The following is a 15,871-nucleotide window of genomic DNA, read 5'->3' on the forward strand; positions in this document are numbered from 1 at the left end:
ATTAAGCTTAAAAAAAATCATTTAGTTACGAGCATAAATGTTCTCATCTAAATGGAAACTTTCCCAGAATCATGCACTTGGGGCTGGATGGATATCTTCAAGCATATTTCTAGTGGCAGAGGGTATGAAAAAGTAAATGATAGTAGAATATGATTGTAGTTCTTAATGTAATTTAAAATTATTCCATTGTAAGTGAAATACTGATGCATAAGGGCGGGACCTCTGATCTACGTGCATTTGCAAGCCTGTCCTACACAGCAGTAAGTGTCTTGTGTGGATGCTGAGTCTTACTATGCTGTCTAAAGCTTCTTTTAAGATTTGAGTGGAAGCAGTGCTCTAACAGTAGTATCAAGGATTTTAGATTTATGGCATTAAGAGCTAATGGGAAGCACATTTGCTGTACATTCACATTCCTAAGCTGTTCTACTCACAGCACTTCAAGGCCAAGTGAGGCCTAGGATAGATGAAATTTTTAAAAAAATAAAATAAATGAAATTAATATTGATAATTTGGAAATGGTGTAAATACTGTCATCAGTGAGATCATGATGAAACAGCTGTGTAGGAAGCAGCTCAGCAGAAAAGGATCTGGGGGTCCTGATGCACCCACCAGCCGTGTGCAAGCTGCATCCAGGGCTGCACGAGCAAAAGCACAGCTCAGAGCAGTGATCCTCCCTCTTCACAGCACTTGTGAGACTGTGTTAGAATCACAGAATGCTTTGGGTTGGGAGGGACCCTAAAGCTTATCTCATCCCAACCCCCTGCCATGGGCAGGGACACCTTCCACTAGACCAGGTTGCTCAGAGCCCCATCCAACCTGGCCTGGAACACTTCCAGGGATCCAGGGGCAGCCACAGCTTCTCTGGGCAACCTGTGCCAGGGCCTCACCACCCTCACAGGGAAGAATTTCTTCCCAATATCCCTGCCCTCTGTCAGTTTGAATCCAGTCCCCCTTTTCTTGTCCCTCCAGGCCCTTATAACTAAGTAGTCTTTCCCTGTCTGTCCTGTGGGCTCTCTTTAGGTACTGGGACATTTAGGTCACCCTGAAGCTTCCCTTTTCCAGGCTGAACAATCCCAATTCTCTCAGCCTTTCTCCACAGCAGAGCTGCTCCATCCCTCTAATCAGTGCTGTGTCCAGTTTGAGAGCGCCCTTGTTCAGGAGAGAGACCAGCACTGTGAGACCACACATGCACTGACCCAGGCAGGACCACCAGGCTCCTCAGAGCTGGGCCACGTGGCAAGCACAGAGAAGCTGGGAGAGCTGGGTCTGTCCAGGCAGGGAAGAGCAAGACAGAGGGGAGACCTGCAGTGCTGCCAGCAGCTGCCTGATGACAGGGTGGGAGGGTGGAGCCTGGCTCTTCTCTGAGCTGCGCAGCAATAGAACAAGGGCCATCAGCCATAAGTTGGAACAAAGGACATTCCAGTCGGATCAAAGGAAAATCTTTTAACCAAAGAATGGTCAAAGGTTGGGATAGGTGCCCAGAGAGGTTGTGGGTTCTCCATCCTTAGAGGTGTCCAAGATTCAATTGGGTGTGTGCTTCAGCAACCTGATTAATTAGACCTGCTTCGAACAGGTGGTTGGATGGGATGCTTTCAGGGTCCCCTTACAACCTGAATTATTCTGTCATTCTTTGATTTTTTCACAACAAGGACTAAAACAAAAAAAATATTGCAGACTTAGACCACTGAAAGATCAAAAAGGAGCAACTTAAGTTCCTTAAGGAGAATTAATAGTACTGTACATCTGCTTGTTCACCTTCTGGCATCAAAGAGGCAGGAGTTTATGTAATGAATAGTTACCTCAGCATTTTTCTGTCTGGCTCTGCCTAAAAGGAAATCACAGCTTTGCTACATGATAACAAAATTCTTACTGACTTCAGGAGGGTCTGAATTCTGCCAGCTTGAATGGGCATCACTGGAGGGCTCTTTAAAGTCAGATAACAGTTTTAATGTGGAGAGAACTTCAGAGAATAGTTCTGAGTTTTTCTGAAAGTGTATTTCACAACATCAGATTCCTTTAGCATGTACACATTAATTTGTGCTAGTATTGGAAACAAACAAACAAACAAAAGGTATTTCTCTCAGCTTTGAACCTGTGTTCCTGTAAGCGCAAGTATTTAATTGAGTTGCGGAAAAAAACAAGGGAAAATTGCAGGGAAGAAAAGCTTCCCTATGATCACCAAGTAAGAAAATATTTCCAAGCTTCGCATAATGTTGGCCAGCTCTGACATTTAGACGGCTCATCTTACAGAGAAAGACTGTAAAAAATCAAAACTTTATCAAGTGAGCTTGCTTACACTCTGAAAAAGCCTGGTTTTTACAGCCAGGATAAAAACATATGAACTGCAGTATACAGTGCCCTGGTAGGGCATATGTTCTTTTACTGCATTTGTGACAAGGGGGAAGGGGTTTTGACATTGCTTAGACTGGCTTTATGCAATGGCACTTGGCAGCAGAGCATATATAGCCCTGGTACTCTTATGTTTGGATGATAAAAAATGTCCAGGGTATGTTTCCTTTTCTTATCTAACCAGCCTGTTCTACTTCATAATGTTGTATATGCTAGTGATTACAGCATTTTTAATTGTCTGGATTATGTGTGAGTACCAATAATGATAAATTCACACTGGAGTCTACTTGGCCCATAAAAATTTTATGCAACTCTGAGGAAAAGTTACTGTTATTAAAGAAACATTTTGGAAGCCAAGGTGCCTGCTTCCACAGCCCAGCCTTAATCCTTTAATGCACTCAGTGTTTTGGATGAGTGCAGGTGTACGTGGTCCACGAATATTTAAGAACAAAAATACTGCTTATGCAGTAGAGGCTAATTTCTGGAAAATAATGGCTGCAGAACCATTTGGTAATTTTCTACCCTGCCCTTCCAAAAGAACAGTCTGGATCTGAGGAGTGTCTGTCACATGTTATTACCAATTCCAGTGTTTGGCATTTGTGGTGATTTTATGCTAATATTAATGATACATTTATGGTTTTCTTCCTCATACATTTTAGCCCCCAGAACTTGTTTTCTTGGCAGTGTTTTCCCTGTAGTCATGAGGGATTTTTACATATTTGTAGAGAATCTGAGACAATGCATTTGTCCAGTAGCTGGAGTATTAAAAAGCAAGAAGCATAAATCTTGCAGTTCTGAGGACTGGTAATACTGCTTTTAGGATTTGGTAAGACCTTTTTTTTAATGGAACACTTACATGCTTGTATGTGAATCCATTACATGACATACACCATGGTTAGCAACAGCTTTTGTGTGTCATGGCACAGGTTCCCATACACTCCTGACAGTTTATGCATATTCATGAGATCCATGACATTTTCCTGCATCTGCTCTTATCACAGATTTCATTTCAAAGCAGCACTTCATTGATGTAGTACACTGACACATTTTACATATAATTGCTTTTCATCTGGTTGCATGATTATTTTGTGACACCTAGTGGATAAATTGATAGTGGTGCTGATTTAAATTGCTTCTGTTTCTTTTATTCTCCTGATAAAAGTTCTGGCTGGAGACTCAATTCACATCACAACGCATAAACTCTCTTGCTTTCTAACATTCTTGTCTTTTTTCCCCCTCTTTAACTTTGTTCATGGAATAACTTGCTCATAGGTGAACAAATACCCAACTCCAATCGAGGAAATTCCAAGAGTCCCAAAATAATGCAAGGTAGTAAACGTTTGAAGATGTCATGGTATTGTTTAGTCAGGCTCCCTATCTGTGCAGTCTGCGATCTTCACACAAGAACTTCTTCTACTGTATCAACTTTTTCTGAGGTGTGCTTCAAGCATGCAGTTCCATTAAGAACCAAATGTGCAATGCATAAAGTAAAAGATTGTAAAGAAGTACTTGTACTTATTACCCTATGAGAACTCTTAGAAATATCTGTTCCTTTTGTGTTCTTAGAGAATGAACTCTGACAAATAATTAAAATACTATTCTATACACACAAAAATATTTACATGAAGAGTCTAGAAATGCCTTAAATGCATGACCTACTTTCACAACTAAGATACGTCTTTTGAAGTATATCTTAAGTTACATGTCATGGATTCTGTGCCTAAAACTTATTTCTCCAACAGGAAAATATTGAAATACTGTCCAGTGTGTTTGCTACCAATGCTGTGGGATAGAAAAGCAGGTACTTCTACATGGCTCTTACTTTTTGTGTTGATAAGGGGAAGGGAATCAATTATTTCAGTTGCACCAAGTCTGCTTGCTGTATTTCTGAGTTGACACTAGTAATGTGCATGTTTCTGTCTTCAGAGAAGGTGTAATCTGCTCCTGGCAGGGCAGATCTTAAATTCTGAAATCTGTCATCCCTGAGCAGGCACAGAACAATAGCTTACATGATAGCTAAGATAGAATTTAGTAGTTTTTAAATAGGAGCTAAGAGGAACCATAAGGCAGATGAATTTGGAGCTAAGAGGTTATGTATTTTTCATATGTGGGGAATTGGAATGGAGCTGTGCACAGGACATGAAGAAATTGATTCTAAAGACCACCTACAAGATTTTAGGTTTCAGCTTGTTACTCTTCAGAGAAAATGTGTTGCATATTTTGACTCCCAAGAGGCTTCACAATCAGAAAATGTAATACTGAGCTGTGTTTTTAATACCAACTGACAAGGCACTCTTTCCCTGTGCTTTTCCTGGTTGCTCCTCATAACAGTTCTCTTGTGACTTCCATTTATGTAAAATTAGGGCCTGTAGCAACAGCATCATGAATAATGGACACAGAGAGTCGAACACACCGTGGAGCTCTGGCAAAGATCTGCTCGCTCGCTACCACTGCTTCAGCCCAATCATGAATGTTTAACCAGTGAAAGCTTTAGTCTCAGGTACAAAAACTTACACTAGAATCCACCTGTGGAGAGCCCTGGTCACCTGAGAAAAGAGAAGGTTGTGTGGAGCTGAGCACAGGCAGTGCTGTGTGTCTGAGCCCCAAGCCCTGAGCCTGGAATTCAGGAGGAATTCTCTTGTTGCAGCGAGTGCCATGCTCCAAAAGCCTTCTCCCCCTCAGCACACAGGCACAGCTGGGCAGAAGGGCCCTTGTGGTGAAAATGGCAATTTTCAGTGGTTCCCCCCTTGCTGTTTAAAGACTTGTGTAAAGCTGGGCTGGGTAAGGGTGTGCGTAAGCCTCTTGGCAGTGTTGTTGGAGTGCTCTGGATGGAAAATAACTGGTCAGAGCAGAGGCAAAGTCATCGTGACAAAGCACAAGTGTATGCTTCTGAAATCATAACACAAGTTGAGACGGGATCCCATCCCAGGGTGATAACAAAGCTGTTATAGTGCACAGGGGTCTGTGCTGGTGACCAAAGAAAAACAGTCACTAAAAGGAAACAGGGAACTCTGTAACTGGCAGTGTCATTAACGGCAAATTCCTGGAGGTCCCCTGATAGGGACACAAAAATGCCTAACAGGGTCAGTAACAATACTTGCTCTTGCAAATGGGCTTGTCTGATCAGGTCTATATCCTCACACCCTCCCCGAGCCCCAAAAGTAACCAGAAACAAACTGCAGCCTGGGTTTGCAATGCTTGTACAAATGCTTTCTCCGTGTTAATGCATGTGGACTTCCGGGCCTCTGCTGGCTGACTGTCAGGTTGAACCAAGCCCACTGGCTCAACCCCAGACCCCAGAACATTGTTCTGCAATGGAAATTAATTTTAAGCTTCTAACAATATTTTAAAACAAAGATACCACACAGAACAGTGATTTCATGCCAGTTTTCCATATAATGTTATTCACAATTTCAAAAGCTGCAGGCTCTAAAGTGATCATCACAAATGGAACAGTTTGTAAAGGATGGATTTTGCTTGTCTGCCATCATATAAAGCTCCTTCTTCATTAGCACTCAAGTAACTTTATCATGTTTGTGATGATGGCAAATGTAAGGGTGCATTGATGTAAATACAGAATTTTAGGCTAAATCCATGTGACACTAGGTTATTCGGAGCTTTGACCTACTCCTGGCTCCCAGACCACTAATTCACCCACTCCTACTTGTCAGCTGCTTGATCTCACTAAGGGCTAAAATTTAAAATGAAAGCCTTATGGGAGAAAGGCCAGAAGCCATTTTTCTACCAACTCTGATTATTGGCACGGCTGCATTCTGCAAAATGAATTTTAGTTTCTTGTTGAGGCTTACCCTGACAGATATTCCCTCTTGGTGCTTAATTAAGTTAGGACTTGCACATACTAGTTTATTGCATGTCTTTTTAAAGAAAAACAATTTCAGAGTGAAAATCCAGTTTTCCCAAAAAGGAATTAGTGGATTGAGATTGGGAAAGGCATTTTTAAAGAAGATGTGGCTCTATTTAATTTTCCCTAGCTTATATAAGGAACTGAAAAAAATAGCACTTTCTCAGTGATGTCACGTAGGTTAGGTGTGACACTGTATGAATTGCACATATTAAAAAGCCAAATCCAGTTGACTTAAAATTCAGATGGCTTCAGAAATTAAGATTCTCTGTGTAGTAAAGGCATTTTCCATCCAAAAAGAATTTAAAATATCACTCAATTCCTTGTGAGATGGCTGAGTATTTAGCTGGAGAGACTGGAAGACTGTGATCCTGACTGTGCTCTGCATCATTGATTGTGCCCAGCTTTCATTTTCACAGGGCTTGAGGGGAAGTGGGAAAGGTGCAGTTTTGGAGAGCTGGACATCACGTATCAAGTCAAAGATGAGGGTGTTCAGTTTAAGAGTCCAGTTTTGTGTTCAGAGATGTTAAAGCAAATCCAGGTGATAACCTGAGTTAGGTAAGCTCAGGTCTTTCAAATATAAGGTCCATTGTTCAACATCCTAAAACTAGTGAATCTTTGTGGGGGTTGTCATTAACATTTCATTTTTGTGTGAGTTGCATGAATACAATCCTCCCAGGAGCGTGGACATAACTGAGGAATGTTTAGGAAATACTGTAAGAGAGGCATTCTATGCCCCTTTTACTGTCTCTATGTTCCAAGAGAAAATAAACCTGACACATTCTCTTTCCTCTTTTCATAATAAAAAGTGATCCCTAATTTGTCACTGCTTCATCTCCTCTTGCTGGGACCATCTCCAAGGTAATCCAGCCCTTGCACTTCTGCTTTTACACATGATAAGATAGCAAGAGTACCTGTAACATTTGTTTTTCCTAAGATGTACCTCACCTGATGGATTTGCCATTTCCACACAGGTTTCACCTCCCCTGGACTCTGGACTTGCCCTGATTTCTGGGCTTTAGGATCTGGTGGTGGTCATCTCTGCCATGGAGAGCTCAGGGATACAGTGGGGGCAAGCACAGCAGCTTGGCTGGGAAGTCAGGAGATGGAAAGATTGTGCCAGGAGAACAGGAGATTGATCTGTAAGTCCTACAAAACTAATAGCTTGTAATACACTGAACAGTTCTGTGGTGCCTTTCAGAGCTTTTTTTTTTTAAAATATATCTCCTTAAATGTTTATTTGCTTAAGATCACAAGTGCAACATACAGAGCTGCCAGTGCTTAGCCCTGGTTTAATTTCTGTATTTGTGGAAGCTTTGAGACATTGAGTGTTTCATCATTCCCTGGAATGCCAGCTTTTGTGGCTTTCTAGCATTCAGAGCAGTACATAAGCAAAACACAGACATAAATGCAATAGAAAAATAACTATTTTGTCAGTGTAGGTACTGCAGTTCACGTAATCAGAAGACATGATCCACCTCCAAGAAAAATGAGGTGTATTTTTGATGGAAAACCGTCTTGTCCCTAATGCAGTCCCTTTTGAAGCATGTTTAACATTCCAGGCATTTCACAGCAGAAGTGAAATGCTAACATACACCTATAGAACATGTCTGTGGTGATGCAGAGCACCTTTGGTGCACACCCAGCCTGTGGATCTGCTGCTCGTCAGACCTCCCTACACCAGTCAGGGAGTTAGAGCAGCTGTCACTAAGCACATTCCATTTTCTGATAACCACTGTAAAACTTTTCTGGAAGGTCGTTTCTATGGAGGAATTTCCTTGACTTTGACATGGTTCCACACAAGGGTGAGGAAGTTCCTGTGCAGGTCTGGCTGGTAGGCAGGCTGCAGTATGTGAGATGGACTTACTTAAGCTGATGTAGACATTTAGCCAGAGAGTTCTGACTTGTTTCACAGCTGCTCCTTTTTCCCAAATACTTGCAAACCGTTCAATAATGACAATGGCTTCACTGAATACATAAAACTATTTATTATAAAGAGCCATGTTGCACTGCCTGGGATGTTCTGTGTAATAAAGAAAGGATGAACAAAATTTACATAACTGATTTTAACAGATAATGAAAACAGTCATTGGCCCCTAAATTCTTTTTGATGTGTAAGCCTTCTACAAATCCAAAAGTGTCATTTTGAACTTCTGTGACTCATAATTTGTGCTGTATTGGATAATCAGGGCCTCCCTCAAAGCCACTGAGGCCAAGTGAGGGTGTACTGTTGATCTCAACAGTGTGTGAATTGCTCCTGTCCTTAAAAGAAATCTCTCTGATGAATCTGAGGGAAATGCTTTCCTGCAAAACTGTGCCTATGGTTTGTACAAAGCAGGACAGCACACCTGACTGCTCCAGCACTGGGGAACACCATGGATGAGCAAACGTCGTGGCCAAAGTTCACTACCCGTTTGTGCTTTATCACAACGGACAGAGCAATAAACTTGCTCCCCTAGTTACAGCCTGGCCTCACTAATGGCCAGGTGAAGATGTGAGCAAGCTGCTGGGCACAGCTAATGCTCTGCAGCTGAGACAGACAGACACTTGTGCAGAGGAGGAGCCCTCCTGAACTGAATCTTAGAACATCCTGTGCATCTCCTCTGAGTGGAGGAGGAGGCTATGGAGGTCTGGTCCTGTAAGTTTTCCCCCATTGTGCCTGCCTGAAGTTCTGGCAGAATCTGTCCTGTATTATTAAATTACAGGAAAGTTTCACAACTGGGGAAAGAGCTGTTGTTTGCCATTTTAGAAGCAACTGTATTTAAGTAATGAGTGAGATCATGAGTACATGTTGTATTTCCCGGGAGTCACAACATCTGTGTTTGTAGAGTATTTTTTGCTTCTTGAAGTTTGCATGCTATTTGAAGGCAGTGTGTCATTTTGGTTATATATAGTTAAAAATATATTTTAAAATACACTGTGTGAAATGTATCACCCATAGATCCAAGGAAACTGAATCCTTCCCTCCTCTAAGTAATCTCTACCTGAAATCTCCAGGAAAGTTACCTGCCATGATACTGCTTTGGCACAACCTTGCCCCAGAAGAAGGGTGTGGCAGTTCTGCTGCTGATCCAGGCCCTGCTGAATTTGGTCAGGAGGCTTCCCTTGGCTGCTGTGTCCACCCTGGCATATCCTCAGCCATTTCCCCCACAGTGCTCTTCCCAAAAATGTTTGTGACATTTTCAATCGTGAATCTGTAGGAGCAGAGTGGGGACTGTGCATCACTTAGGAAGCCATGAGACAGTCACTGCATGCAGAGAGATTGGAAACTATTGGTCTGGCCTGCATCCAGACCCCAGACCTTGCTGGGGAATGTCCCTTCCTTGGAGAGCCTCAAGCCCTCTTCTTCCCTGATAATCACAGTGCACTCCAAGAGCACACACCCAGGGCATTTCCTTCTTCCTGGCAGCCAGGGAGGCTTAGCCTTTTTAAATCCTCACGAGGTTTTGGGGGGAAGTACCTTGAAATTGCAAAATGCTTGTTCTGTGCTGTCCCAGTCTGTTCATTAGTAAGGCTTTTAGTTACGTAACAACCCTGCTTTAAAACTGTCTGCTCTCCTGTAACATCACAGAAATAGGAGACTCGGCCCCCTGCCTTTTGCAAAGTGACTGCTGAGGTACTTATTAACATCAGTTCCAAGACATTTTTCGGTGAGCAGTGAGAGTTGGAATATGGAAATGTCATATTTTTCCTAGTATTCAACAGTTGTTAAACTAGAAACATAACTCTTGCCAGATAGTTATTTCTTGTGCCTGTCGTCTTCATAGAAGGAAAACGAACGTGCATTTTTCTTCCATTAAGTATTTTAAAGTTCATCCTTGTTTGGTGACCTAGTCAATTAAAATAAGTTTATGAGCAGCTTGTGAGAGCAGAAGACTAATTAATTTTAGGTGTTAGATAAAGCACATTATTTTCCGTTTTTGTCTGCTAATGAGTATTACTAATACCCATAATAACAGATCTTACAGAAAATAGTGTTACACAGAGTTTATGGTACTTTACAAATAATTATCTCAATATCATTATGAATTAACAAACTACTACTTTTGTGGGAAAACATGCATTAAGGCAACATTATATTAGCACAGCACCTAGAGAAAAGAATCTCTAATATTATTTTCATAGAAAATAAGAGCATCTTTCAGAAATGGTTCATTAAAGTTCACCATTTTTTTGACAGGGATGAACATTTCCCAGTATCCCACCTAGTATTGCCCCCAAAAGTGTAAGTGAACTCCAGATATATTAAAGACAGGCAGTGTACATCCTTAGAACATACTCCAGAATGTTGTTTTTCTTTGGATCTATATTTCTGTCTCTTAGAGTCACTGAAGTCATCTGTAAGTGTAGGTTCTTCATCCAAAATTCCCTTTCACTGGAGTTGGTTCGATCTGTGGGGTAGTTTGGGCTTTTCACTACTGCGAATGCATCCTTTTAGAGCCAGACTGGTTCTTTGAACTGCTTTCACTGGACCATCCAGCATAAAGAGTTGCTATTCTGAAAGGTTACATTGTTTTTATCCTACCACTATAAAGTAGATGCTTACAAAAAGTCTCACTTTGAAGTCACACAATGCTCAGCTTTTCTCTGATTATATTATGTAATGCTGTTCTATTGATATAAGCACAGGGTTTATTTTACACAGAAACCACTTTCTGAGAGGTGACTGTGCAACACACCCAGTCCTGCTGGAACTGCACAGAATTTTAGCTCCACTTCAAATTCTTGGCTCTTAGGAAAAATACTGAGATCTCTGATTTCACACATAAAGAACTTGTTTATTTTTAAATAGTTTATCTAAAAAACAGAGGTACAGGGTAGGGGTGTTTTTTCAGAGGATTATTGGGAGAGTAATTGACTGTGCCAAAAAGATGGTACACAGAAAATGCTGAGATTTAAAACCCTTAAGTACATAGAGAAGACTATCAGGCTTTCTGCTAGAGAGCTTTCCAAAAGGGTTCTTCATAGTGGTTAAGAGTGGCTTCTGGTACCAGTTTTGGGGTTTTTTTACATTGATGAGATGTTGCAGTCTCTCAAGGTATTCCTTTGATATGGTCTAGAAAGAATATCCTCCTGTTTGGCCTACAAGGGCTTTGAGGTTCCAAGAGGTGCAGTTCAGGGTTGGACAGTGTTTCCTTCCTTGCAGTGATCTCAGCATGGTCAGAGTTGCACCTGTCCTGTTTTGTCCAGCAAATGGCACCATGTGCAGCTCACAGCAACCAATGACCTCTTTCTACGTGGTCTCAGGCCACTACAGTGAAATGATGTTCAGTTGATGGCGTAACATTGTCCTTTATAGATCAGCACATTGATACCCAGTTTGGTCAGATATCTGCATTCCCCTTCCTTCTCTGCTTTGTTTAAAAATGTTTGTTCCTTGAAGGTGAAGTACCTGATACCTCTCTCTGCCTGTCTCTGCAATGCTCCTAACGTTCAAGTTATAAAAATAATAAAAATAATAAAAAATTTATTCTCTTTTCACTGTACTTTTCTCTTGCCTGTCTCTTTTGAGTCGGGGTCCCTGTGGGCCGTGGTGTAATTGTGGTAGTAACAGGTGAATGGGAAAGCTGATGCTCTTCATGTTTCTCCTGGAGAAAGAAGCTGCTCCCTGCTTTTGCACATGCTCTCACCCACCTTACAATTGTTTCAGTGTGGAGTGAAATACAATTGAGACGTGTTTTGTCTTGCTCCTCTCTTTTCAGGTCTCCACATTAGTGATGCCGAAAGCCAGGGCAGATGGCTTCCATCCCCCTGCAGTGTGACCAGCTGCCCTCAGGGTGAGATTTGCCGAGTGAAACAACTCTCTTGATCCATGTGGGGCTGATGGATGCAGCATTTATTGTGTTCTTTAATTAACTAGCAAAAGGTTAGTTCACTGATTAAGGTAGGGTGTTTGTTTTAAACGTTTGCTTATTTATTAAAGTAGTGTTTATATTAGAATACAGACTGATATCTCAGTTATTCCCACTTCTTTAGATCTGCCCTGAATGGGAAGTGTTGCTGTTCATCAAACCAGGTGGCAGCGAATAACAAGCCCCTCAAATTCGAGTATAAGTTTGAGGTTACAGAAGCTAATGCTGTAGTGGCATTTCTGCCAATCCCCCTAGCCGAGGTCTGTCTGGTACAGTGGCGTGTGTTTAATTTGGTCATCAGTTCAGGGCTGGGTTACTACTCAGTTAGGAGTGTTGCTGAGTAGGCCACAATTCCTCACGTCTTGACGAAATCATTGCTCAGTCTTTGGGGTTTACCTGTGTGGAACCTGGGAAATTCACTTAGAGAACCTCAGCTCTTCCCCATTAGGATAATGGGGGAGTATCTGGAAGCATGTTAAACAATCCCTCTAAGTTAGCATCCATTCTAAGTCATAGTGATGCCTTTCCTGAAGTGACAAACTGGTTTGATAAGGTACAGTCATGTAGGAGCTGGAAGTACACAAGTGCAGTTATTAAAAATGAATGCTGTATCCTGTTTCCCTTGTGTATCTTGTCACTGACGTGACTTCACAAGTTGCAAATCTATTAAACATTTCAAACATGAAACTGGAGCTCATTAAGCAGAATGTTGACTGGTATATAGCAAACTGTTTCAAATTCAAGACTATTAACATTTGTCTCCCAAGTTTTTTGTCTTCTAGGTTGTCATCAAGCAATCCAGCTGCCTGGGAATACAGCCTGTGCTTCCTGTGATCAGAGTGTGACTGTCCTTTGGGGTGAGGTAGTAGGTTGTATAGTTTTAGGGCTATGCCCTGCCTGTCAGATAACTATACAATCTACTGTCTTTCCTGAAGTGGCTGTGATGTCAGCGCTGGATGTCTCTGAAAGACAACGCAGATATTTTTCAACTGTACCATTCTCTGGCTCTGTCTGCATGTTTGGTTCTTGTACACAAATGTCCTTGGAGTGTTTAGATTCCTGTATTTCCCATTCAGGCTCAAAAGCCATTTCCTTCTGGCATTTTCTGAGAGCAGGTGGGGTGTGAGTGCCAGGACACAGAGGTACAACCCAGTCCGCAATGGATTTCCTCACGCGCAGCTGTCTGGGACTGCCATGGGAGTGGCCACTTGGAAACAGCTGATCCATTTCTCCACTGTTTTCTGGCATTTGTCTTCATGTTAAACATCAAATGGCACTTTTGATTCAGCAGCTGTCTAAATCCACTTGGTGTAGGCTGTTTGAGAAACTACAAAGGGATGAGCTGGACAAAGCCCAAAGAGGATGTCTTCCAGTCAGTCGTATTTTGCCCTGGAACTGGTAAATGCTTGAACCCTAAGTAAGAGGTCTCTTTAATCAGTTTTGGATGCTGATCTAACTTACTTTTTTATTACATATTGCTAGTTTGGGAGGGACAGTGTTTGCCACTGCAGTTCTCCTGTCTCTGAAGTCCCTCCACCAGTTCTGTCTGACTCCCAGGTAGGGCTGTGGGGAAGGGCTGAGAGGTCACACATGGCCTTTCTAAGGCTAAGAAATGTGTGGGCTGGAGAGTGATAAGGTAATTTACTTACAAATGGTGAAATGTTTCCTTCAGAAGATGCACGTGATGCTCTAACAGGATGAGGTAGTAGGTTGTGTGGTTTCAGGGTAGTGATTTTGCCCCAATCAGGAGATAACTATACAACCTACTGCCTTCCCTGATAGGCAGCATAACATCAGTGTCCTAATTCACAGAGAAACAAGAGCTAAAATACACTCCTGATATACTTCTGAGACCAGCAAAGTAAGTCTAGATACAATTGTCGCTATCCTGTCCCTAATAGCTCTAAATTTAGATTTTTAGTGTAGATTTTTGATAAGCACCTGCAAAATAATTATTCTTTTTTAAGTCTTTATCATGAAAAAGTTAATTAAAGAAGTTTTATTTATTTCAAAGTTTGCCTGCTCTCAATCTGTTTCATTTTTGGTTCATTGAGTGGGATAAAGTTACTGGGAGAAATGATTCCAAAAATACTGCAAACTTGCATTCAGGAAGTTTGTATTTCCTTGACATCTAAGTTTGACTGCAACAAATTTTACTAGCAATGCACTGGTTTAGTTAACCTTACCTCTCCCTCAGGAATCTTGCAATGTTTTACAAATAGTACTAGGTTAAGTCACACAACATTCTTCAGCAGGTAACCTTTATATTGCAAGGGAAAAGCTGTAACAGTGGAAATCAAGAATGAGAATTAAAAAATCAAAACCAGACATCTATTTAGTCCCTCAGTTTCTCATAACAGGCTCATTTCATGACATTTAGTGCCCCTGAAAGAATTCTCTGCTATCTAAAAAGCACAAATTGCATCTGAAAAACTATGGACAAAAAATGTTTGGTCATTAAAGATATTTTGAGAATATGAACTTCAGAGTCTTACAAGAAAAATCTGCAGAAGAAAGGGAATATGACAACAAGGTGCTGGGTTTGGTTGTAGACATAGAAATTGTTCTCCCACATGCAAAGTGTACCCAAAAATAGGAGTCTGTAAACCTTAAGGTTTCCTTGAGGCCAGAGGTATCAGACTGGTTTTGTATAACCATTAGTATCTATTTTGATTGTACAGCATCCTGTTACTGTAGACCAGAGTGAAAATTGAAGGTAGCTGTAATCCTGTGTTTCTGTCTGCCGTGCTTCACAAAGGCAAGCCCGCCTTCCCTGGATACCTTTCCCCTCATCTCTGTAGCTGGGAGAGATGTGACATGCACAGTGAAAGCAAATGGAATAACTCATGGTACAGTCAGCAGCAAAAGTGGGTATTTTATTGCCTCTCTGGTCCAAAAGTACCACACGTTATCTGGAGTCAGGTGGTATTTGAGGTCATTCAACACCTTGAAACAGGGCCTTTCCTTCATACCTTTGCCAAAGGTTTGGAAGGTTATTTGACTTGAGTTCATAGAGATGGGAAAGGCTGTTGGTACAGGAGGAAAAGTTGGTGCATGTCTGAAACACCCACAGAAGAACAGGCAATACTCTGGCTGGTTTTAATCTTCTCCATTCCTCTGGCTCTGCATCTCTTAATGCAGCACTGCAGGTCCTGAGCTCTTTCTTGCAGCCTCAGGGCTGCAGTGTGAACGTGAGAGAAGCTGGGATAGTATTTGCATTGTGTGTAGCCTAAAGCATCGTGCTGCTCTCCAGGATGCACAACGGGCTGGAGAGCACAGTCTTGCATTCAGTAACTACAGAGCAAATGTTCTCTCTGGGACAGTGGGGTTAACAGAGGGAAAACGCTGTCCACGTTCTACAGCAGCCTGTTAGATCTCAACTGTGAAGTATTTTTCAAATCTTCTGGCTCTGCCTGGGTCAGCATTTTGCTCTTGGTAATGAGCTGTGAGTTTTCAGATTCTAGTCGTTCTGGCAATCCCATTAAAATAAAGGGCCAAAAATATCCATAGTGTTCTCCTCTCTAGGATCAATGGTAAATGCAAAACCATGTGCCTGTACTTGGCAGCGTGTGAGCCTGCAGATAACCAGGCCTGTCCTTAGCAGTGGCTGTCATTACAGCTAATGACACTCCAACAGAAACTTGAAAGCACAACTCAGGGGCACTGAGTATTTCCCAGAACCGCATACTGAAAATGTTTCTATCCAAATGTAAGCAGCAGCTTGGCCTGCTGGAATCACAAGGGAAAAACTGCTGAGTTTTTTTAAAACTCAAGTCAGCATTACCACTTCTTGAGGTCTCATGCTGTT

The 15,871-nt window shown here is 41.8% G+C and overlaps 1 long non-coding RNA gene across 1 annotated transcript; it reads left to right on the forward strand.

Moving 5' to 3' along the window:
- The first annotated feature begins 927 nt into the window (after positions 1 to 927).
- Positions 928 to 14,391, forward strand: LOC121675314. Its single transcript, XR_006020043.1, has 2 exons — positions 928 to 7,353; positions 11,914 to 14,391. It is a non-coding gene; the product is annotated as an uncharacterized LOC121675314 (long non-coding RNA).
- The last annotated feature ends 1,480 nt before the right edge of the window (positions 14,392 to 15,871 follow it).

The sequence above is a fragment of the Corvus kubaryi genome, unplaced genomic scaffold (genome assembly GCF_017639235.1).
Source record: "Corvus kubaryi isolate FWS band 111438036 unplaced genomic scaffold, C.kubaryi_AGA036_p1.0 74, whole genome shotgun sequence".
In the NCBI taxonomy this organism is placed as follows: domain Eukaryota; kingdom Metazoa; phylum Chordata; class Aves; order Passeriformes; family Corvidae; genus Corvus; species Corvus kubaryi.